At 41.8% G+C, this 20,074-nt stretch overlaps 1 pseudogene; it reads left to right on the plus strand.

Moving 5' to 3' along the window:
* The first annotated feature begins 9,495 nt into the window (after positions 1 to 9,495).
* LOC102279209 (anaphase-promoting complex subunit 11 pseudogene) lies at positions 9,496 to 9,747 on the plus strand (annotated as a pseudogene).
* The last annotated feature ends 10,327 nt before the right edge of the window (positions 9,748 to 20,074 follow it).

Below are 20,074 nucleotides of genomic sequence, written 5' to 3' on the forward strand. Positions count from 1 at the left end.
TGCTGTGCTAAGTTGCTTTGGTTGTGTCTGACTCTGTGTGACTGTAGCCCACCAGGCTCCTCTGTCCATGGGATTCTCCAGGCAAGAACACTGAAGTGGTTAGCCATTGCCTTCTCCAAGGAATCTTCCCCATTCAGGAATCGAACCTGCATCTTCTGCAGCTCCTGCATTGCAGGTGGATCCTTCATCGCTTGATTCACCAGGGGAGCTTTCCATTTCTATATTATTCCATTTAATTCTCACTATCCTCCTATGAGGGAATAATTATTCTGGCCTTTTTTTTTTTTGTCTTTCCCGTGGCTTTTTTTTTCCCCCCAATATTGTAGTGGTTTTTGCCATACATTGACATGAATCAGCCATGGGTGCACATGTGTCCCCCATCCTGAACCCCCTCCCACCTCCCTCCCCATCCCATTCCTCAGGGTCATGCCAGTGCACCAGCCCTGAGCACCCAGTCTCATGTATCGAACCTGGGCTGGCAATCTATTTCACATATGATAATATACATGTTTCAATGCTATTCTCTCAAATCATCCCATGCTTGCCTTCTCCCACAGAGTCTAAAAGTCTGTTCTTTACATCTATGTCTCTTTTGCTACCTCACATATAGGGTCATTAGTACCATCTTTCTAAATTCCATATATATGCATTAATATACTGTATTGGTGTTTTTCTTTCTGACTTACTTTGCTCTGTATAATAGGCTCCAGTTTCATCCACCTCATTAGAACTGATTCAAATGCATTCTTTTTAATAGCTGAGTAATACTCCATTGTGTATATGCACCACAGCTTTCTTATCCATTCATCTGCTGATGGACATCTAGGTTGCTTCCATGTCTTGGCTATTGTAAACTGTGCTGCGATGAACATTGGAGTACACGTGTCTCTTTCAATTCTGGTTTCCTCAGTGTGTATGTCTGGCCATTTTTTAATGGAGGAAATGGAGAGCCAAAGAAGGAAACGACTAAGGACATGGAGCTCCTAACTGGCCTGGCATATGTTCAACCCCTTCTGCCAACTCGTAACCTATGCTCTTTCCATTCACCATGCTGACTCTTAGAGCTTTTTTCTGTGAGTGGTTAGGAGCCACTGCAGTTTCCACCATCATTTGTGCATCACACATTTCTATGCCATTCACATGCACAAGGAAGTAGGGATAGAAATGAGGGAAAGGGTTACTGAACTCATGTTCTCAGTAGGATGCAGTTCTGAGCCTTTCCCCACACCCCAGGCTGAAAGACTGGCAGGCCACTGGAGAACCCTTCACACCCCAGGAGGGAGGTGGGGGATCCTCCTGATTCATCGTTGCCCTCAATGATGCTGGTCGTCTTGACCCACTCAGCACTCAACTGGCTCACAGTCAAGTGACTAAGTCTCAAATGACTGGTCAGGCAAGCAAGGACAGAGCCACCAACTGATGAGTGACAAAAGCCACGAGTGAGGCCGTGATCGTGGCTGATGCCCCCAGGAAATGAGAGAGCTTGGGAACCAGCCCCCTGCAGGGTTTTTCTCAGCTCTGTCCTTCTCTCCCTCTTTCTATCACCGCTCAATCCCTCTTCTTTTGAGAACAGGACATGGGCCAATTGAAAATTATATATTTTTTTCTGATTAAAGTCTTCTCTATTTTTTTTTCTGAATAAGTTATCCATTGCTCTTTACAGTAAATTTGGAAAATACCAAAATGAGCAAGAAAGAGAATGAAAACCACCAGTAAATTCTACCCAAAAGAGAACCATTAGCAACATTTTGATGCAGTTACTTGAACCTGTCTGTGGCTCTGAGCTCAGCTCCAGCTTTGTCCGCCCAGCCTCAGGCCCTGGGTGGGTGGAATGGAAGAGAAAGTGATAGGAAATACTGAAGTTAGTAGGGGAGGGACAGGAGCTTTGCAGGCTGTGGAGAGAGGGAAAGGAGTAAAGTAAAAAGAATGTGATGGCAGATTACTCCTTCCCTCTAGACACCTCATAGAGGAGAAAAAAAAAAGCGGGAGTTGGGGAAGAATGTTTAAGAGTATCTGTTAGAGTGTTAGTGAGAGAGATAGTTGTTGTTGATGCTGTTTAGTCACAAAGTCATGTCCGACTCTTTTGCAACTCTAAGGGTTATAGCCCTCCAGGTCCTCTGTCTGGGATTTCCCAGGCAGGAATACTGGAGTGGGTTGCCATTTCCTTCTCCAGAGAATCTTCCCAATTCAGGAATTGAACCCCTATCTCCTGCGTCTCCTGCATTGGCAGGCGGATTCTTTACCACTGAGCCATCCAGGGATGCCCAAGAGATATGGTGGTTATTACACAAGGTAAAGTGTGGATACTCACTCTGGCCCTGGAAGTCCCTGGGGGATGGAGTCACATTCTAGACATTAAGGAGCCAGAGAGAGAACAGAAAGGGAAACTGTAAAAGCTGCCAAATAGTTTATCTCATTTAAATCTTGACAACATCCCTGTGGGCTGGCATTATCACTTTCTACAAAAAACGGAGGGCTTCCACATGGCTCAGCGGTAAAGAATCTTCTTGTAGTACAAGAGATACAGGAAGCGTGGGTTTGATCCCTGGGTCAGGAAGATCCCCTGGAGGAGGAAACGGCAACTCGCTCCGGTATTCTTGCCTGGAGAATTCCATGGACAGATGACCCTGGTGGGCTACCATCCATGAGGTGGCAAACAGTTGGACACAACTGAGCACAAGTACAAGAGATCACAGAAAAAGGAACTGAGTCTCTAACAGGTCATTTCAGGTCACACAGCTTGGAAGCAACAGAACCTCAGGCTCAAGCCATGATCTTTGCAGTCTCTCAAGAGTTTCCACAGGCACCCAAACAAACCCCCTAGAGCCAGAAGCTGCAGACTGGATGTGTATGCAGGACTGCATGACTAACTGTTCCCATAATGGTATCAAGACTCCCTGCCACCAGTCCCCACCTCTAAGCCATGCTGACTCAGCTCTTTTCCCCTCTGAATTTGTCATCACTCACTGGGGGACATGTGGGAATGTGTGTGACGGGTTAGGACGTGCGGTCTGCCTGACCCAAAAAGAGAACTTAAGTCTGAGAGAACTCCTGGTTCTTTGGCTGGCTTGATCCCATCCTGCAGACTGGTTTTCCTCTCTGCTGAAGGACTGTGGCAGAAGAGTTTGTATAGAAATATTGTTTAAATTAAAATATTTTAAACAGTAGGAGCAAGAAATAGGTTAAGACTCTGAGAGTATTCTCTAATGTTCAGGGTCTAGGGGGCTGTGGGTGGAAGGCAAAGGTTGTTAGAGGTCTCTAAGCCCAGGAAAAGCCAGTCTCTAAAACATCCCCACCCATCTTTGACAATATCCTTCCCTGAAGGGGGTGACTTGGAAGGCTGGACATCCTAGTTAGTATATAAAGGGCAAGTCCGGGGTCTAAAACTGGAAGTGAGAAAAACGTACGGTGTAACCAAGTTAGGACTGGCCTAGACATTGCTCTTGATCTAGAGAAATGTGGGAAAAACAATGTTAGCTTCTGGCCTGTTTTTTCCTTGGAGACCTGAGAGAGTCAGGAAAGAGGGAAGTTTCCCTGGCTAAATGGGATTGATTTCTCCCCAAGCCGTTACCTTGGAAACCTCTGTTTTTAAGAGTACACCCCCTCCCCTTCCACACACACTCCTTTAATTAGTCATGAGTTCCTAGAAGCCAGATGGGAAACGATTTGCCAGGACTGTGCACAGCTGGATCTGTTTAGTAACTGGGAAGTAGAAGGGGCTTGGGGATGGCTCAGGCCTGGCCGGTGTATTCTGTTCCCGGATGCCCCCAGATTCCTCAACCTCCATTACAAACACTTTTTGGCGTTCCCTCCTGCTGCTCCTTGAACAGCCCCACAGATACTAGCTTGAACTGTCTCATTTGACAGGACATCAGACCCAAATCCCTCAGTCCTTCAGTTCCTGTCAAATATTGGGGAGATCAAGATCTTCTCCCCTTCTCCAATTCACAGACAAAGGTATTATCCCACAGGACTCCCCTGGAGATGCTGGAGGCTTCTGCTGGTCTGGCTGGTGGTCCCACTACCCAGCACAAAGCAGAAGGGATGCATGAAGGGGTAAATTCTAGCGTCTGGAATAGGAGGGGAGGAGAGGAATGAGTTTAAGTGTTCTTTCAGCATCTGGAATGACAGAGAAATGATTTTTGCTCCTTCTGGGAACATCAGCCTTTTTCTTAATAAACAGCAGCCTTTTTCTTAACAAAACTCAATTTTTGTTTTGTTTTGAGTTTTTCCAAATGAAGTGGGATGTCGGGGAGCACTTTCACCTCCTGTTCTCACTCCATGACCGCAGGTAACAGATCTGTCTTCAAGTCTGGGGACTGTCATGGGCCTGGAAATTTCATGTTTGGCTCCCTTTGGTGTTGGCAAAGTGTTCAATAGGGGGTTAGCCAGGGAAGGAGTTCAGCACTGACTTCCCCTTTTGAAGAGGGCAGTAACTAGATGAGGGAGGGAGACTGTGGAAAAGACCCAAGTTTCTGTTTTCTGTCCGGTCAGCAACTGCTGAGGAGAGGGCTATTGCTGTGAGAAGGCTGCACTTGACCTCAGGGTGGGGCTATGTAGGAAGAGAGTTCTCCTCTGCATCCCCTTTTTTGCCCCTTGCTTAAGGATAGTGGGTGTTCACCACTGTAGTTTTATGTATATTTATTTATTAGCTGAGGCATGTGGGATCTATTTCCCTGACTAAGAATCTAACCTGGGGCCCCTGCATCGAGAGTGCAGAGTGTCAGCCACTGGACCACCAGGGAAGTCCCCCACCAGCACCAGCATAGTTTTGTTTTTGCTTTTTAGTGCGTTCATTAATTTGACAATGGGGTAAGCACCGACACTGTACAAGTATATCCTGCGCAGAGTGAGGAAGAAAGAGCTAGAGGATTTTAAAGTGACAGGGACACAATTCACATCTGAGTTGGAGCTGCCAGCTGCTTTGGCATAGTGAACACTTCCCCTCAGCTGTGAAAGAAGTTTTGGAAAAGAGAAATAGGGGGAAAAAAATAGCAGAGGAAGAAGACCACTGATCCTAAGGAAGACTGTATTCTCAGATTTTTTTATCTAGAAGCTATTACTAAGTATGTATGCTTGCCTGTTGCCCATTTTTGTAAGACTTTAGTGTGTGTGGATGTGTGTAGATGTGTTATTACAAGAATGTATTGTAAAAAAAAAAGTGAAATGTTACATAATTATCTGCCTACTTGCAAAAAGGAAGCCAGATATTGATGGGATAGAAGCATACGGAGAGGAAAGAGTAGAGAGATCTTTGAAAACCAAAAAGATCACTGGCCACAAAGCATGGCTGGAAACTGACCAGAGTAGCTATGGTGATCAGTAAGTTCAGAAAGAACTGGTTGGCAAGATGTAATCCCTCTGCTATGAGGCCAATGGTGGTGGTGAGCAGTGGCCAGAAGAGTGTAAAAGAGAAGCAAGAGAAAAGGGCAATTAGATTAGGGAGCTGAAAGAGCACACGAAACCAAACCCAGCTTGGATTAAGTTTATGTATTGACAGCAAATTGAAAGCGGCTTTTCTGACTAGACAAATATAATGAATGAGCATTCATCTCTCATACATTACTTTGCTTACTGACTCTATCAGTGCTTTTCAAACTTTTCTGCCAAAATTCCCTAGATAGAGCATGAAAATAAATGTGTAGATGGTAGAAGTGTATGTAGGTAACTGCGGTGTTTACTTCCTCAGGGTATTTGTCCATCTCACAACGATTACTCCTTCTCTGTCCCCCTTCCACGGGGTCAGATGGATGGCTTCCAGCGACCATGTTTATGCTATGTAAAACTAAATATAGAATTATATGTTGATAGTTTTTTTGTGTGTGTACTTAAAACTGTCTTCTAATCTCCACAGTTTCTGATGAGAAATCCATGGTAATTCAAATCACTGATCCCTGTATGGTAACATATCATTTTTCTCAAACTACTTTCAAGATTGGCTCTAATTTTGGGGTTTTTAACAGTGTGACTGTGATGTGCTTAAATGTGGTGTGTTGAGCTTCTTTATTAATTTTTACTTAACTTTATCTATTTTTATTGAGGTATAGATGACTTATAGTATCATATATTTCATGTGTATAACATAATGATTCACAATTTTTAAAGCTTCAGATCAGATCAGTCACTCAGTCGTGTCCGACTCTTTGCGACCCCATGAATCGCAGCACGCCAGGCCTTCCTGTCCATCACCAACTCCCGGAGTTCACTGAGACTCACGTGCATCCAGTCAGTGATGCCATCCAGCCATCTCATCCTCTGTCGTCCCCTTCTCCTCCTGCCCCCAATCCCTCCCAGCATCAGAGTCTTTTCCAGTGAGTCAACTCTTCACATGAGGTGGCCAAAGTACTGGAGTTTCAGCTTCAGCATCATTCCTTCCAAAGAAATCCCAGGGCTGATCTCCTTCAGAATGGACTGGTTGGATCTCCTTGCAGTCCAAGGGACTCTCAAGAGTCTTCTCCAACACCACAGTTCAAAAGCATCAATTCTTTGGCGCTCAGCCTTCTTCACAGTCCAACTCTCACATCCATACATGACCACAGGAAAAACCATAGCCTTGACTAGATGAACCTTTGTTGGCAAAGTAATGTCTCTGCTTTTGAACATGATGTCTAGGTTGGTCATAACTTTCCTTCCAAGGAGTAAGTGTCTTTTAATTTCATGGCTGCAGTCACCATCTGCAGTGATTATTAAATATGGGTTATATCTCTGTGCTATACTATATATCCTTATAGCTTATTTATTTTATATAAAGTAATTTGTACCTCTTAATCCCCTATCCCTATCTTGTCCCCCTTCTTCCCTCTCCCCTCTTGTAACCACTGGTTTGTTCTCTATATCTGTGAGTCTGTTTCTTCTTTGCTATATTCATTGGTTTTGCTTTTTTTAGATTCCATATGTAAGCGATATCATACAGTATTTCTTTCTTGGTCTGATTTATTTCACTTAGTACAATACCCTCCAAGTCCACCTATGCTGTTGTGAATGGCAATTTTCTTTTTTATGGCTGAGTAGTATCCAATTGTGTGTGTATCTCACATCTTCTTTATCTGTTCATCTGTTAATCAACCCTTAAGTTGCTTCTACATCTTGACTACGGTAAATAGTACTGCTATGAACATTGGGGTGCATATATTTTTTTGGATATATACTCAAGAGTGGAATTTCTGGCTCATATAATAGTTCTATTTTTAGTTTTTGTGGAATCTCCATAATGTTTTTCCACATTGGCTGAACCAATTTACATTTCCTATTAACAGTTGTGGAGCACCTTTGATCTGAAAATTTATGTCTTTCACCAAATTTGGAAAGTGTTCAACCATTATTTCTCCACAGAGTTTTTTACCCCATTCTCTCTTTCCTCTCCTTCTGTGACTCCAATTACATATATGTATATTAGATTTCTGATATTATAAGTTTCCGAAGTTCTGTTTACATTTTTCAACCTTTTCTTTTTCTCTATAGTCTTCAAACTGAATCATTTCTATTAATCTATCTTCAAGTTCGCCAACTTTTTCCCATCTCTAAAGCATTATTAAGTTCATTCAATACTTTTAAATTTTCAGATACTCTATTTTTCAGTTCTAGAATTTTCATTTGGCTCTTTTTTATAGTTTCTAGCCTTTTTTTTTTAAAAAAAGAATTAAGCTACAGTGTTGATCATTTTGTAACATATAGAACTATGGAATAACTATTTTGTGCAACTGGAACTAACATAGTGCTGTAGGTCAATTATACTTCCACTTAAAAAAAAAAGAATTAGGGGATTTCCCTGGTGGTCTAGTGGTTAGAATTTCAGGTTTTCACTGCCACAGCCTGGGTTCAATCTCTGGTCTGGGAACTAAGATCCCGTAAGCTGCATAGTGTAGGGGAAAAAAAATTAAGCTATAAACATTAACAAGTAGTGGATCATAACAGAGTTAGGCAAAGGCACCAATTTAAGCAATAAAATAGTTCCAAGTCTAGACAAAAGAAACAAAGAAAATGCAGAAGGAAAGAAAGGAAGGAAGGAACAAGAGGAAAGAAAAATCAGGCCAATCAAAAGGAGTTTTGCTAGTCATGGAGGTATCAAAAAGCAGTTCCAGAAGTCAACACTGGCAATGGCCATCCAAGCACTGTGTTGAGAAAGTGAATCTTGGTAATGGATTTGAGTATTCAGGCCATTTGACAAGGCTCTTCCAGCTGTGAAAGTAAATGTATCACACAGTGCAGTCTGGTGCCTTCAGCATTTCTAGTAGTATAATTTACTTTTCAGATCTCAATTTCCAACCTGTGGTAGGCTGAAAAATGTGTATCCCCAGAAAAGATTTCCATCTCTGAATCCCTGGAGCCTATGAATATTACCTTACATGGCAAAAAAAAAAAAAAAAAAAAAAAGTGAGGGAGGGCTTGGCAGATGTGATTAAGGATTTTGAGATGAGGTGATTAGTTTGGATTATCTGTGAAAAGTGAAGTCGCTCAGTCGTGTCCGACTTTTTGCTACCCCGTGGAGTATAGCCCACCAGGCTCCTCTGTCCATGGGATTTTCTAGGCAAGAATACTGGAGTGGGTTGCCATTTCCTTCTCCAGGGGATCTTCCCAACCCAGGGATCGAACCCAGGTCTCTCTCGTTGCAAGCAGATGCTTTAACCTCTGAGCCACCAGGGAAGCCCTGGATTATCTGAGTGGGCACCAAATGTAACCAAAGGAATCCTTACAAAACAGAGAAAGGCAAATTTCACATACAAAGAGGAGAAGACAGTGTGAAGATGGAGGCAGAGACAGGACTGATGCTGTCACAAGCTAAGGAATGCTGGCACCCACCAGAACCTGGAAAAGGTCAGGAATAGGTTCTCCCTTCCAGCCCTGAGGGGAGTGCTGCTTTGGTGTACCTTGATTTTGATCCAGTGATGCTGATCTTGGACTTCAGGGATCCAGAACTGTGACAGAATAAGTTTTTGCTGTTTTTAGTCACCATGTCTGTGGTAATTTGTTACAGAAGTCATGGGAAATATGCATGTTCACCAAGTGACCTTCTGAATACAGTTTGGTAGACCAAATTAGGAGCAATGTTTGTGGGAAGTGCTGATTGTGCTGACTTAAACTTTCTGTTTCTCATGGGAGATGGAATAGGTGTAAATTGGTGAATTGACACTATAGTTTATATGTTCTGGTTTTTACATGTCTTGTGAGCTTGACTAATATGAGTCTGACCCCAAGATTTCCTCTCTGCAGTGACAAAACCAGCTGTTTGAACTTGCAGGATATTTGTAAGATCCTGCCTATGGGAAACATACCAAGAGAATTAATACCATCTTGTGGAGGCTTTTGGGAGTCATATATCTGGTCTCTCCTGGTTATTCCATGATCTTACAATCATTTCTCTACTTTAAGACTTCATTAATAACAAATTTATCATGGGACAGACAGTTTAAAAAGCTTTCATATTCATTCTCTCATTTAATTCTCATACAATGTTACAGTCTAGGCGCTGCCAACAGAAGGCAGGCTCCCTGTGCCATGAAGGTGAAGGTCAAGTGCTGAAACAGCATGGTCACTTGGCTCTGGGTGGCCAACCATGAGAACTACAGCATCTTCCATATGGCCTTCAGTGGCAGCTGCCTGGACATCAAGATGCTGAGTGACGACTGCCTGCTGCTATGGGGCCAGTGCTTCTACTGGTTCCACATGCATAACATCCTCAAGAGGCTCAAAGCACAGCAGGTACAGCAGAGCCCTGTGTGCCTCCAGAATAGGAAGTTCAAAGAATGAGGCTAGTGTGGCCCAAGGCTCCCTCTTCGCTCTGAAACAGCCCCACCCCACAGTGGCTCTGAGTAGCCATGGTCTCCACTGGCCAGTACCCTTTGGGCTATGACAGGGTTGAAACAAGGACCGGAGATGCGTTTGTTCTGGTGTTTTATTGATTGATTTTGGTTACACTGGATGTTTGTTGCTGCGGCCAGCTTTCTCTACTTGCTGTGGTCTGGGGTGAGGGGGGCCTCCTCTCTAGTTGTGGTGCTCTGGGTTCTCATTGAGGTGGATTCTCTTGTTGTAAAACACAGGCTCTAGAGTCCTTGGGCTTCAGCAGTTGTGGCTTCCAGACTCTAGAGGGAGGGCTCAATAGATGTAGCACACAGGCATAATTGCTTTGTGGCATGTAGAAACTTCTCAGACCAGGGATCAAACATGCGCAAGCCGATTACTAGCCAGGGTGCCACCAGGAAAGTCTGACATTTGTTTTTTTCCATTGCAAAACTGACACTTTTATCCAAAAAATAAAACTCATTAAACCACCTGAGCCTGGCCAAAAAAAAAAATCTGATTTTTATAGTGGAGGAAAGTAAAATTCAGATCAGCTAAGAGTTTTGCCCTTGGCAAGTGGAACTGAGATTTGAACCCAGGTCTTCTGACTCTGAACGCTAGTGGCTAGGGTTTTTAGTTCAACAAACATCTGTATTATGTTTCATTATATACTAGGTAACAAGAACCAGGAATTCATATATGAATAAGACTAGCCTTATTTCTACTGCCATAAGGAGCTCCAAATCTAGTAGGAATAAATATGTACAAAGTGCAAAAATGTTTATACCAAGGGCAGAAACAAATGGAGCAGAAAACTCTATACCTTACATTGTGCATTAGGAACTATAATTCACTGAATTTGTGTTTGTATTTGACTGTTTTAGCATATTATTATCTGGGACATTATTGCTAGATAAAATATTGTTTTTTAACAATCCAGTTAAAACAAGCTTGCCATCCAAGAAGAGGAATTCTAAGCAGAGGATTGGCATTAAACAAAAATACACTTGTAATTAATTCTATGTCTGTCTATGTTAACTGCTTGATGAATATATAAGTAGTTTACATAGTGCTGTTCTTCCCAATAATTTCCTTTGTTTATAAATCCTAAGTTAAATAAGTCATTCAAATATCATTAACCTTAGAAATAACCTGAATTCAGGATGACCCAGTCCTTTCTCTAGATCAGTTTTGGTGTCTAGATCAGACTAGCTCCTGTTAGGGTGCTAATCTGAGTCATACAGATTGTTAATCAAGGGACTTCCCTGGTAGTCCTATGGCTAAGACTCCACGTTCCCAATGCAGAGGGCCTAAGTTCGATCTCTGGTCAGGGAACTAGACCCACATGCCGCAACTAAGAATCTGCATGCCACAACCGAAGATCGCACATGCCACAATGAAGATCAAAGGCCCTGTGTGCAACCACCGAGACCCGGTGCATCCAAATAAATAAAAACATTTTTTTTTAAGAAAAGATTGTTAATCAAGTGGCGTGGAAATAGTCAATATCCCTGATTTAGGTAGTGCCTGATAAGGTAGTCAGTCCCACATATGCTCAGCAAGAGAGGCAAATCAGATTCATATTAAGAAATAACTTTAATACATCGCATATGTGATAAGTACCATGAGAGACATATAAGGGGTTATAGAATTTGGAGAAGGAAAGAGTCATATTCAGTTGGAAGATTCTGAGAACAGTTCACAGATGAACAGCTTTTCAGCTGATCTCTGAAGGATGGATAAAACATTTAAAAATAAACTTCATTTCTTTAGTACATTAAAATTCATATTTATTGTAATAAATTTAAAACAGAAAAAGTACATAAAAGAAAAATTTCCATTTATAATCCCAGTATCCAGAAGTAACCACCGCTAACATTTACAGTATTTCTTCTTAGTCTTTCCATGTAATTCAGTATTCTTCTTAAAAAGAACTTACTTCTTTTTTTAAATGTCTCTATGGCAGTTTATCGGAGAAGGCAATGGCACCCCACTCCAGTACTCTTGCCTGGAAAATCCCATGGATGGAGGAGCCTGGTAGGCTGCAGTCCGAGGGGTCTCGAAGAGTCAGACACGACTGAGCGACTTAACTTTCACTTTTCACTTTCATGCATTGGAGAAGGAAATGGCAACCCACTCCAGTGTTCTTGCTTGGAGAATCCTGGGGATGGGGGAGCCTAGTGGGCTGCCATCTATGGGGTTGCACAGAGTCGGACACGACTGAAGCAACTTAGCAGCAGCAGCAGCAGCATGGCAGTTTATTGTCCATCATAGTATATTTCATCAATGGCTTGTTCTAGGATAATAAAATTGTATTCTAGGGAATTACCTGGTGATTCAGTGGTTAGAACTTCATGCTTTCACTACTGGGGCCTAGGGTCAATCCTTAATCAAGGAACTAAGATCCCACAAGTCAGGTACTGCTGCCAAAAAAAAAATAAATTGTATTTGCTTTTATTTTGTCTCATTTTGTTTTTGTAAAAATATTCTTAACAAAACATTCTTGTGATTAAGTCTTTACATACTTCCTTGTATTTTCCTTAGGATACTGTCTTGCAAGAATAATTGCTTTCTCAAAAAAAAAAAAACCTTTTGTAGGCCTCTCATTAACCTTTTTAAAAATTGTGATAAAATATACATAGTTTAAACATTTTTTAACTAAAAATAAAATGGCATTAAGTACGTTCACAACATTGTGTAACTATCACCACTGTCTATTTCCAGAACTATATTATCTCAAGTAGAAACTCTTTACCCATTGTAGCAATAATTCCCCACTCCACTTCTCCCAGCTTCTACTCTCTACTCTACCGGCCATCTCTATGAACTTGCCTATTCTAGGTACCTCATTTAAGTGGAATTATATGTTTGTCCTTTTTGTGTCTGACTTCTTTCACTTGCATGTTTCCAAGGTTCAATCATCTTGTAGCATGTAGCAGAATTTTATTGATTTCATGGCTAACATTATATTATATGTATATACCACATTTTCTTTATTCATTCATCTGCTGATGGAAACTTGGGTTTTTCTTGATTTGGGGCTAAAGGCCTCTAATCTTTTTGATAAATTGTCCCTACTAGAAAGCTTTGACAATGTGCACTACCAGAAGTATATATGCACCCATTTCTCTGATACTTATGCACACTATACTCTTTTATATTAGCAACATAGTAGTAAAATATATCCTACTGTTGTCTTACTTTTCATTCCTGATAAAGACACATTACATTTGGAAAAACAAAGATAGCAGTGCAAGACAGAAGACAATGTCTTTAAAGAATGACATCTTTGAAGCAAAAAAAAAAAATCCAACTATAATTCTATAATGAGGGAAAATAAATTTTCTGTTTATTTCTGACATGAAAAAGTAATCTGACAGACTAGCTCTCCCACCATTCAATTTAAAAAGCTAGAAAACTACAGAATAGATGAAACAACTGTTTTCAGATATTGGACAAAGGCAACACAAGACAACGATCCCTGAGAGAAGAGGAAAGAAAACAAATTATGTTAGCCTTCAATTCTCCCAACTATCTGACAAGAGATATTCCCCAAACAATATTACAGGGACAGCAAATCCAAGCACAGTACAGTGATTTTGCTAAGATGAAGGGACAGAGATTAGATCTGGGGAAGGCTGAGCAGATATGATCTTGTGGAAGAACATACTAGAGAGAAGAGAGCTATGCAGAAAAGGAGCTCCACAAATTTTCATAGTGGTCCTGTGAGTCTTTGACTAATAAATAGACTGCCCATCCAGGGAAGTGCAAGGGGAGAAAACATGAAAATGGCCAAAAGTCAACTACCAGGTGAAAAACAACTGCTGAAAAATTACAAAGTGAAAAATTACTGGCACCTACACAGGGATGGGAAAATTTGGGTTCCAACAGTCAGACTGAACAGACCTTGTTGAATACTCAGAGCATTCAGTAGAGATCTCAAAAAAGCTATGCCTTAGAAGTAGGACTCTATAAACCTAAGAATAGAACTAGACCTATCCTATGGCACCCCACTCCAGTACTTTTGCCCGGTAAATCCCATGGACGGAGGAGCCTGGTAGGCTGCAGTCCATGGGATGGCTAGAGTCGGACACGACTGAGAGACTTTACTTTCACTTTTCACTTTCACGCATTGGAGAAGGAAATGGCAACCCACTCCAGTGTTCTTGCCTGGAAAATCCCAGGGATGGGGAAGCCTGGTCAGCTACTGTCTATGGGGTCACACAGAGTTGGGCACGACTGAAGCAACTTAGCAGCAGCAGCAGCAGACCTATCCTAACATAGTTTAAATACATGCCTCAAAAGTATCAAGCTGATAGTCAAGTAAATTAGCTGCCTGCCAAAACAAAGTCCAATACTCTTTAAAAGAGAGAAATAAAATCCAGAAACTGAACAATGTAACATTTACAATGTCTAGCCTCTAATAAAAAATTACTAGACTTGCTTCTTCCAGCCACCAAATAATTTAAATTAATTAAATTAAAAAAGAAAATGTGACCTATAGTCAACAGAAAAATCAGACAATAATCCCTTAGAAGAAATGGAGTAGCCATCATGGTCAACAAAAGAGTCTGAAATGCAGTACTTGGATGCAGTCTCAAAAACAACAGAATGATCTCTGTTCGTTTCCAAGGCAAACCATTCAATATCACAGTAATCCAAGTCTATGCCCCAACCAGTAATGCTGAAGAAGCTGAAGTTGAACGGCTTTATGAAGACCTACAAGACCTTTTAGAACTAACACCCAAAAAAGATGTCCTTTTCATTATAGGGGACTGGAATGCAAAAGTAGGAATTCAAGAAACACCTGGAGTAACAGGCAAATTTGGCCTTGGAATACGGAATGAAGCAGGGCAAAGACTAATAGAGTTTTGCCAAGAAAATGCACTGGTCATAGCAAACACCCTTTTCCAACAACACAAGAGAAGACTCTACACATGAACATCACCAGATGATCAACATCGAAATCAGATTGATTATATTCTTTGCAGCCAAAGACGGAGAAGCTCTATACAGTCAACAAAAACAAGACCAGGAGCTGACTGTGGCTCAGATTATGAACTCCTTATTATCAAATTCAGACTTAAATTGAAGAAAGTAGGGAAAACCACTAGACCATTCAGTTCAGTTCAGTTCAATTCAGTCACTCAGTCGTGTCCAACTCTTCGAGACCCCATGAATCGCAGCAGGCCAGGCCTCCCTGTCCATCACCAACTCCCGGAGTTCACTCAGACCCACGTCCATCGAGTCAGTGATGCCATCCAGACATCTCATCCTCTGTCGTCCCCTTCTCCTCCTGCCCCCAATCCCTCCCAGCATCAGAGTCTTTTCCAGTGAGTCAACTCTTTGCATGAGGTGGCCAAAGTACCGGACTTTCAGCTTCAGCATCATTCCCTCCAAAGAAATCCCAGGGCTGATCTCCTTCAGAGTGGACTGGTTGGATCTCCTTGCAGTCCAAGGGACTCTCAAGAGTCTTCTCCAATACCACAGTTCAAAAGCATCAATTCTTTGGCGCTCAGCCTTCTTCACAGTCCAACTCTCACATCCATACATGACCACAGGAAAAACCATAGCCTTGACTAGACGGACCTTTGTTGGCAAAGTAATGTCTCTGCTTTTGAATATGCTATCTAGGTTGGTCATAACTTTCCTTTCAAGGAGTAAGCATCTTTTAATTTCATGGCTGCAGTCACCATCTGTAGTGATTTTGGAGCCCAGAAAAATAAAGTCTGACATTGTTTCCACTGTTTCCCCATCTATTTCCCATGAAGTGATGGGACCGGATGCCATGATCTTCGTTTTCTGAGTGTTGAGCTTTAAGCCAACTTTTTCACTCTCCTCTTTCACTTTCATCAAGAGGCTTTTTAGTTCCTCTTCACTTTCTGCCATAAGGGTGGTGTCATCTGCATATCTGAGGTTATTGCTATTTCTCCCGGCAATCTTGATTCCAGCTTGTGCTTCTTCCAGCCCAGCTTTTCTCATGATGTACTCTGCATATAAGTTAAATAAGCAGGGTGACAATATGCAGCCTTGACGTACTCCTTTTCCTATTTGGAAGCAGTCTGTTGTTCCATGTCCAGTTCTAACTGTTGCTTCCTGACCTGCATAGAGGTTTCTCAAGAGGCAGATCAGGTGGTCTGGTATTCCCATCTCTTTCAGAATTTTCCACAGTTTATTATGATCCACACAGTCAAAGGCTTTGGCATAGTCAATAAAGCAGAAATAGATGTTTTTCTGGAACTCTCTTGCTTTTTCCATGATCCAGCGGATGTTGACAATTTGGTCTCTGGTTCCTCTGCCTTTTCTAAAACCAGCTTGAACATCAGGAAGTTCATGGTTCACGTATTGCTGAAGCCTGGCTTGGAGAATTTTGAGCATTACTTTACTAGCGTGTGAGATGAGTGCAATTGTGCAGTAGTTTGGGCATTCTTTGGCATTGCCTTTCTTAGGGATTGGAATGAAAACTAACCTTTTCCAGTCCTGTGGCCACTGCTGAGTTTTCCAAATTTGCTGGCATGTTGAGTGCAACACTTTCACACCATCATCTTTCAGGATTTGAAATAGCTCAACTGGAATTCCATCACCTCCACTAGCTTTGTTCATAGTGATGCTTTCTAAGGCCCACTTGACTTCACATTCCAGGATGTCTGGCTCTAGGTCAGTGAACACACCATCATGATTATCTGGGTCATGAAGATCTTGTTTATATAGTTCTTCTGTGTATTCTTGCCATCTCTTCTTAATATCTTCTGCTTCTGTTAGGTCCATACCATTTCTGTCCTTTATTGAGCCCATCTTTGCATGAAATGTTCCCTTGGTATCTCTAATTTTCTTGAAGAGAGCTCTAGTCTTTCCCATTCTGTTGTTTTCCTCTATTTCTTTGCATTGATCGCTGAGGAAGGCTTTCTTATCTGCCTTGCTGTTCTTTGGAACTCTGCATTCAGATGCTTATATCTTTCCTTTTCTCCTTTGCTTTTTGCTTCTCTTCTTTTCACAGCTGTTTGTAAGGCCTCCCCAGACAGCCATTTTGCTTTTTTGCATTTCTTTTCCATGGGGATGGTCTTGATCCCTGTCTCCTGTACAATGTCACGAACCTCCATCCATAGTTCATCAGACACTCTACATATCAGATCTAGGCCCTTAAATCTATTTCTCACTTCCACTGTATAATCGTAAGGGATTTGATTTAGGTCATACCTGAATGGTCTAGTGGTTTTCCCTACTTTCTTCAATTTAAGTCTGAATTTGATAATAAGGAGTTCATGATCTGAGCCACAGTCAGCTCCTGGTCTTGTTTTTGTTGACTGTTTAGAGCTTCTCCGTCTTTGGCTGCAAAGAATATAATCAATCTGATTTCGATGTTGATCATCTGGTGATGTTCATGTGTAGAGTCTTCTCTTGTGTTGTTGGAAAAGGGTGTTTGCTATGACCAGTGCATTTTCTTGGCAAAACTCTATTAGTCTTTGCCCTGCTTCATTCCGTATTCCAAGGCCAAATTTGCCTGTTACTCCAGGTGTTTCTTGAATTCCTACTTTTGCATTCCAGTCCCCTATAATGAAAAGGACATCTTTTTTGGGTGTTAGTTCTAAAAGGTCTTGTAGGTCTTCATAGAACCGTTCAACTTCAGCTTCTTCAGCATTACTGGTTGGGGCATAGACTTGGATTACTGTGATATTGAATGGTTTGCCTTGGAAACGAACAGAGATCATTCTGTTGTTTTTGAGACTGCATCCAAGTACTGCATTTCAGACTCTTTTGTTGACCATGATGGCTACTCCATTTCTTCTGAGGGATTCCTGCCCGCAGTAGTAGATGTAATGGTCATCTGAATTAAATTCACCCATTCCAGTCCATTTTAGTTCGCTGATTCCTAGAATGTCGACATTCACTCTTCCCATCTCTTGTTTGACCACTTCCAATTTGCCTTGATTCATGGACCTGACATTCCAGGTTCCTATGCAATATTGCTCTTTATAGCATCAGACCTTGCTTCTATCACCAGTCACATCCACAGCTGGGTATTGTTTTTGTTTTGGCTCCATCCCTTCATTCTTTCTGGAGTTATTTCTCCACTGATCTCCAGTAGCATATTGGGCCCCTACTGACCTGGGAAGTTCCTCTTTCAGTATCCTATCATTTTGCCTTTTCATACTGTTCATGGAGTTCTCAAGGCAAGAATACTGAAGTGGTTTGCCATTCCCTTTTCCAGTGGACCGCATTCTGTCAGATCTCTCCACCATGACCCGCCCATCTTGGGTTGCCCCACGGGCATGGCTTAGTTTCATTGAGTTAGACAAGGCTATGGTCCTAGTGTGATTAGATTGACGAGTTTTCTGTGAGTATGGTTTCAGTGTGTCTGCCCTCTGATGCGCTCTTGCAACACCTATCTTACTTGGAGACCATTCAGGTATGACCTAAATCAAATCCCTTATGATTATACAGTGGAAGTGAGAAATAGATTTAAGGGCCTAGATCTGATAGATAGAGTGCCTGATGAACTATGGACTGAGGTTCATGACATTGTACAGGAGTATGGACTGAGGTTCATGACATTGTACAGGAGACAGGGATCAAGACCATCCCCATGGAAAAGAAATGCAAAAAAGCAAAATGGCTGTCTGGGGAGGCCTTACAAATAGCTGTGAAAAGAAGAGAAGCAAAAAGCAAAGGAGAAAAGGAAAGATATAAGCATCTGAATGCAGAGTTCCAAAGAACAGCAAGGCAGATAAGAAAGCCTTCCTCAGCAATCAATGCAAAGAAATAGAGGAAAACAACAGAATGGGAAAGACTAGAGCTCTCTTCAAGAAAATTAGAGATACCAAGGGAACATTTCAGGCAAAGATGGGCTCGATAAAGGACAGAAATGGTATGGACCTAACAGAAGCAGAAGATATTAAGAAGAGGTGGCAAGAATACACAGAAGAACTGTACAAAAAAGATCTTCACAACCCAGATAATTACGATGGTGTGTTCACTGACCTAGAACCAGACATCCTGGAATGTGAAGTCAAGTGGGCCTTAGAAAGCATCACTATGAACAGAGTTACTGGAGGTGATGGAATTCCAGTAGAGCTATTTCAAATCCTGGAAGATGATGGTGTGAAAGTGTTGCACTCAACATGCCAGCAAATTTGGAAAACTCAGCAGTGGCCACAGGACTGGAAAAGGTTAGTTTTCATTCCAATCCCTAAGAAAGGCAATGCCAAAGAATGCCCAAACTACTGCACAATTGCACTCATCTCACACGCTAGTAAAGTAATGCTCAAAATTCTCCAAGCCAGGCTTCAGCAATACGTGAACCATGAACTTCCTGATGTTCAAGCTGGTTTTAGAAAAGGCAGAGGAACCAGAGATCAAATTGTCAACATCCGCTGGATCATGGAAAAAGCAAGAGAGTTCCAGAAAAACATCTATTTCTGCTTTATTGACTATGCCAAAGCCTTTGACTGTGTGGATCATAATAAACTGTGGAAAATTCTGAAAGAGATGGGAATACCAGACCACCTGACCTACCTCCTGAGAAATCTGTATGCAGGTCAGGAAGCAACAGTTAGAACTGGCCAGGGAACAACAGATTTTTTCCAAGTTGGAAAAGGAGTGTGTAAAGGCTGTATATTTTCACCCTGCTTATTTAACTTATATGCAGAGTACATCATGCGAAATGCCAGGCTAGATGAAGCACAAGCTGGAATCAAGATTGCCAGGAGAAATATCAATAATCTCAGATATGTAAATGATACCACCCTTATGGCAGAAAGTGAAGAGGAACTAAAGAGCCTCTTGATGAAAGTGAAAGTGGAGGGTGAAAAAACTGACTTAAAACTCAGCATTCAAAAAATAAGATCACAGCATCTGGTCCCATCGCTCCATGGCAAATAGATGGGGAAACAATGGAAACAGTGACAGACTTTATTTTGGGGAGCTCCAAAATCACTGCAGATGGTGATTGCAGCCATGAAATTAAAAGATGCTTGCTCCTTGGAAGAAAAGTTATGACCAACCTAGATGGCATATTAAAATGTAGAGATAATACTTTGCCGACAAAAGTCCGTCTAGTCAAAGCTATGGTTTTTCCAGTAGTCATGTATGGATGTGAGAGTTGGACCATAAAAAAGCTGAGCACTGAAGAATTGATGCTTTAGAACTGTGGTGTTGGAGAAGACTCTTGAGAGTCCCTTGGACTGCAAGGAGATCAAACCAGTCCATCTTAAAGGAAATAAGTCCTGAACGTTCTTTGGAAGGACTGATGTTGAAGCTGAAACTCCAATACTTTGGTCACCTGATGCATAGAGCTGAC

The sequence above is a fragment of the Bos mutus genome, chromosome 5, assembly GCF_027580195.1.
Source record: "Bos mutus isolate GX-2022 chromosome 5, NWIPB_WYAK_1.1, whole genome shotgun sequence".
In the NCBI taxonomy this organism is placed as follows: domain Eukaryota; kingdom Metazoa; phylum Chordata; class Mammalia; order Artiodactyla; family Bovidae; genus Bos; species Bos mutus.